This window comes from Vanessa cardui, chromosome 13 (genome assembly GCF_905220365.1).
Source record: "Vanessa cardui chromosome 13, ilVanCard2.1, whole genome shotgun sequence".
NCBI lineage: Eukaryota > Metazoa > Arthropoda > Insecta > Lepidoptera > Nymphalidae > Vanessa > Vanessa cardui.
This window is the reverse complement of record NC_061135.1, coordinates 182,081-188,080: the sequence shown is the minus strand read 5'-3', so window position 1 is coordinate 188,080 and position 6,000 is coordinate 182,081. Positions and strand designations below refer to the sequence as shown.

The window sequence follows — 6,000 nt, the reverse complement described above, 5'->3', positions numbered from 1 at the left end:
ATTTGACCGGATTGCTTTTCAATTTCGTCAATTTTCGAGACGAAATCTGTGATTTCCGTCCGTGGGCCCCGTGGTTATGTGTGGCAGCGGAACGATTCCGGAACTCGTAGCGAGCTGGAGCGCGGGTCGGGCTCACCGGAAAATTGAATTTCAATGTCACAACAGTGCAGATGTAAAAATGATCGCAGGCTCGGGGACGATCGTTTGTTCGGGTGCGCGCGTCGCGGGCGGGCGGCGCGGGGCGGGCGGGCGGCGAGGGTGCGCGCGCCGCGGGGAGGACGGCAGCGGCGGCAGTGTCCCGGGCCGCCCGCGCAGAGCGCACGTGAGGCGTCGCAACAATTACCTCCCAAGACTCGCGCGTGATCGTGTCTGTGTCGCAGTGTGTGCTCAATGTGGAAAGCGAAAAGCGCGCGCGGCGTGACGCCCGCGCACCTCCGCGCTCTCTGAGCGGAGACAGAGTTACGGTTCGGCACACGTTTTGAGTTCCACCGTGACGTAGACGGAAGCGGCCCACGGACAGACTGCTGATAGTGAAGCGATGTCGCTAAACCTCTGAAGCTCGTGTTCGTGTAGCTAAGTAAGTTTCAACTTCTGATTTTTTGTGCTTACATAAAGACTGTGTACGACTTTTGAGTGTCAGTGAGGGTAGTTTCTCTTATAATCCTGAAAGCGGACCGTCGGCCACGAGTTATCTCTTATCGCGCTCGAAGCCGCCGGAGCGGCCGTCAAAGCCTCCACAACAATAAAGATAAGATCGGACCCATAAACTTTCACAGACCGATCTTACTTAGTTGACAGAACGGAGGTAGGTTTCTTAAAGTAGACATTTCTATTTATAGTATACTTGTGCACTCACATCATTGTTAAATATTGAATAAAAGTCATACAATAGTAATAAAATCATTTCTTTCAAAAAATTAGCATTTATATCCTGCCGACGGAATTCAAAGCGGACGGGATCCCGATGGTTGTATTAATAAGGCGAATGTCATGTGCAGCGCGGGTAACAAACACGTTGAATCGCGAGCAAAAGTTTACGGTCGGGTTAAAACGGACATTAGTCGAGTGAGCTTAGATAGCAACCTGAATAAAACATTAAATCCTCGAGAAAACCTACTCTATTTGATTAACATTGTAATCGCTAGCGAGGATCCTCCACAAACAAGAAGATCAGCTCTGAGGCGTTGCGGAGAACATTAGTAGACGGGCATTAGTTGTGCTGCGACAAAAAAAACTAGTAATTTATATGTTCTAAATTAAATTGTAATGTTTTCTTTCAATGTGCCGATTTAAATCAGTGTCTTTATAACTTTAAGTTATAATAATACTTTCAGTATTGAAATTTATTTTAATAAATGGAATTACATACTCGATAGTCATATAAATTATTATAGAATCTTGTAATATAAATATTATGTACATTGGGTAACAATGTCTGTGATACGTTACCCCTAAGACAACCAATTTGCATTTGATGTAAGATGTTAGCGGCGTATTTAAATAATCCAGCTAAATTGTATTTAGTATAGTAATGTGATTGCCTATTACAAAGGCATTCGTTTATAGTTCGAATATTAATAGCAAGGCTTACCGTCACTTATGAAATACTTTGAGCTTTATCGAAGTTGAAGGACTATGAAAGAGCAGTTGAGGCGACGACAGAATTGCTTTACCGGCGCTCGAATGGGATTAGCCCTTTCGAGGGACGCGATAAACTAATATGCGGAGTGGAATGGGTTTCGAATAACCCTATTTAGTGCGCGGTCGAGGGCTTTCTTCGCAGAACGTGTACTCGCTCCGCTACTCCACTATTACCCGAAACATTTCGCATTCAGACCCTCCGCTGGTGATTTAGAAGACCCAAACTATCGGCTTTCAAAGCGTAGATTGAAATAAAACCATTTCTGCGGATTTTGCTTTCTTTGTTGTGAAGTTGAGACGCCCCGGAGTTAGTAGTTGAGCGTCTCCTGAATTTTTAACGACACTGATCTCGAGTGATTCGAAATAAGGATGTGAACTTATCGGACTTTTGGCTTTGTTTTAAGATTGAAACAAACGAGTAGCGGTTTTTGTTATAATATTTCAAATATCATTATGAAAGTCCGTGTAATACAGCTCGCATAAAATATAATTTCGATTTGATACTTCAAAAATCTCGTCTTTAGAAGTGGGTCGAAGGTTCAAACGGCTTCCGTTACAGCTTTGTCACCATAACATATTCATGTGGACGATCGCCGATCGCTCCCCCGGGTCCCGATAAGCTCGCCCGCGATACCATTCGGAGCCTCTGCTTTATAGCGCGATAAAGTTATGTTTGCGCCAACCCTGATGCTGTCGGGTGTTTTTATATCGACTGCGTTAGCGATTCACAAATATATTGATACGTCAAGTTTATGATGGATATCATTCAGAGCTGAGATTTTCCTGCTTTATACATGAAGCGTAAAAAATATATTTTTATTCCTTCATTTTAGGAAATTACTGTGATTTTGATAAGTGCAATTTGGAAATAGGATAGGAAATAATATTCGTACTTATGTTAGTAATTCAATATGGATTGTTAGTTTTTAAAATTGGTTTTTGAAAACATTAAAATCAATTTCAATTCTCAATGAACGTTACATTTATTAAATATAGATGAGTTACACTTGCCTATTTATTGTGAAAAATCTTCAATCATTCATATAATTGTTTCTTCTATGACCATTCAATACTATTTTATAATTTATTAATTTATTTTAAATGTCGTATCTTTTTACTGCATGCTTTTTCATAAATCGTGCTAAACTTGGTACATTATTAACTTTAAAGAATAATAATAAACTCTCGTTACATTTTGGTTAATTGCTAAAATGAGGAAAAGCTATAGTATTATTCGGATCGAGTTATTTTATCTCAGTAAATCAATCCGACCCCTTTTTGCGATCGGATGGCTGAAATTTCACGATGACATTTCAGAATCATAGAAATCCGGCATTCATTTCAAAGATTATAGTCGTTAAGATCCGTTTGTCGGTGATCAAAGAAAATATCGAGTCATTGTTTTTATCGAGCGAACTTCTATTGAATTTCTGACAGCTTTGATGAGCTGTGAAGGGAAACAATCACCAGCACAAAGGGAGGGAAAGCGTGTTGTGTGATCGCTCCGCCAACGGTAAATGATTATCATAGTTTCGAGGCCGCCAAAGCTTCACTAGTGATCGTGTCATATAAATGTTTCTGATACGTATTGATCCTTGGACCTTTTAATTTATTTGGAAATAAAAATCAAAGTGGTACAACATAGGTGGTGCTAAAACATTAATTAATCTTTATAAGATTTTAAATGAAAGTGGTTATTTTTATTATTAAAGTTGTTAATTACGGGATATATAGCATGTTTTTTATTTTTATCCGTTAGAGCTCGACATTTCGACATTATCTACGAATGTATTGTTTTCGTTAACAAGCTACAATTAATCAATCTTAACTGCAAATCACCGGTTCAAATCTAGATAACAGTTCTCATTGTTAATTTGCGTATATTATGATCAGCGGTGAAGGAATGTATGTGTCTTATGAAACCTGCGTGCTTTATTGTTGCGGTATTAATCTATATGTTCTCTTTTTTTTAAACTGAAATATAATTTTGCCTCATGTATATAGATAGTATCAGTTAAAGAATCATATATATTGCTCGTTTAGTTTTTGAAGTTATCAAATCAAATCAAAATATACTTTATTCAAGTGGGTTTTTGCAGGCACTTTTGAATCGTCATTTAACAATTAAGTGAAGCTACCACCGGTTCGGAAAGTAGATTCTACCGAGAAGAACCGGTAAGAAACTCAGTAGTTACTATTTTTCAACATTAAAAAAAAATTAAGTTAATATAGAGAGCAGTCAAGTGAAAACATTTCACAAGAGTTCAGATCTTATGAAGTATTCGTTTGTTTTGTGTTGTCGCGTACAATCGTAACAGAGACTGTCCACACGGCGACGGCGTGTGTGGCGGTGTCGCATAACCACGAGTGTAATGTAATAATGTTAGTAAGTGGCCACTTATCGCGGCCGAACTCGTGAACCTTTGAATTATTCAGAGAGTGATACAAATTTCGTTTCATTGTCAACGCAAATTCGTCCGTTTAAATAGTTGCCGATTTTGTGTTAGTTTACAAAATTGGGTCAGAAAATTAAATTGTCGCTGACTAACTGGCTGTCGGCAAACAGTCTAGAAGTTAACGTTTATATATTATTTATTACAGAATCAAGTGGTTATCGCTTTAGATATTTCAGTCTTTTCAATTTTATTGTCTTCATTAATCATTCGCCTGTTAAATATATATTAATTATTTGTTCGAAACTATCTCATAAATATCGTTTTCATTTTAAAAAGACCCATTTAGTTAATTGACAAGAAAATATGCGTAGTCAATGTGTTAATAACTTTTTCATTGAGGAGAAAAATAACAGTTTCCAAGTAGAACGAATACAATCTTCATTATATTAGAAAGCTAAACAAAATTATCAATAAACAAAAATAACATTTTAAGCTTCTAGTGAAATGTTAAAAGATCAGAAAATGCCAGTAACCTTTAAAACACAAAATAAAAGCAGTTTTACCTGTATTTATTTATAGCTTGGCTTTAATTCTTACTGGCTTACAAAATCATAAATTTTAAGAGTTATTAATAATAATAATCTTTTTTAACTTTATTATTCGCACCTGTGAGTACTGAAAGGCTTTAAGAGCGAAGTAGGCGCTTACGGGATTAGTGTGATTAATTAAAATATCAGTGAAATAAGTGTATTTTGTTACAAACATTTACTCCATCCGAGCCAAAAGTAAGCTGCGACCCAGGAGTTACATCTGTTGGAATTACAACAGACTGTTTTAATAACTACATTTGCTTTAAGCGACATGTTCTAAAAACTACATATTAACATTTCACTCTTATATAAAAGTAGTAGTCGCCCGCGGTTTCGTTCGTTAGGGTGTTAGTTGTTGTGTGTCAGCCTAAAAATGTATAGCTTAGGCTATTTCTTTTCTTGGAGTTGAAGTTTTCTTTATACTTAATTTCATCAAAGAGCGACAGACAGACAGACAAAGTTATAAGAACCAGCGCGCACTGGGAACTTTTGTCACGGTGACTGTTTCGTATGTATGGAGGTGCGCGCACATTACGACGTGACATTTGTGTCTGCATCTGTACATATTCACGGACTTGACAAGAGTGACGAAACAGTCACCGTGACAAAAGTTACCAGTGCGCGCTAGTTGTTAATGTAGATAAGCCATGATATACTGAATGACGGTCGAAAAAGACACATCACACATCTGCCACACATAGTGTGATATAATGTCATATACGTGGGAACTTTTTCGTTATTCATGAGACATAAAAAGGATTTTGTTTTAAAGAAAGAGTTACACAAATCTCCAAGTTCTTCCAATATAAATATACGATGAAATACATTTACATGACAAATACATACGCTAAGACGCGCTGCTCAGTCGAGATAACGTGTTGTGCGTAAAACACTTACAGTCATCGTGTATTTTTCTGTTCAGTAATACAAATAAACACGTTTAAGTAATTCGAACGAGACAAACGTAACGTGGATTTATATGTTACTCAAATAATATTATATTTAAAAGTGATCTACGCTTTTATTCAATTTATTGCAAATTCATTTATTGGTTGTTTTTTTTTTGTATTATACGTTTATATTAACAATAAATTATATATTTTTTTAATTCTTAAGTTTTGTATTTATTGCATAAACAATAGATCATTTTGAAAGTCTATTCTTAGCTAATATTGTACACTGTTAATTACGTTTTTATATATGCACTGATTTTAATAATTTAAGTTATTCAATTTAAAATAGTGCACTACACTATTTTGCTAAAAGTAAAAATAAAAGTAAGTAAAATAACAGCCTGTACATTTCCCATTGCTGAGATAAGAAGAAGAAGAAGAAGGCCTCCTCTTCCATTAACAGGGTTTGCAACATATTCC

General features: G+C 36.6%; 1 protein-coding gene across 1 annotated transcript in view; it reads left to right on the top strand.

Annotated features, from left to right (window-relative positions):
- The first annotated feature begins 300 nt into the window (after positions 1-300).
- The window catches only part of LOC124534917, a 129,769-nt gene continuing 124,069 nt past the window's right edge, over positions 301-6,000 (top strand). Inside the window, exon 1 of the mRNA XM_047110961.1 lies at positions 301-577. The gene's annotated coding sequence lies outside the window, so the exon portion shown is untranslated. The remainder of the gene's footprint in view (positions 578-6,000) is intronic.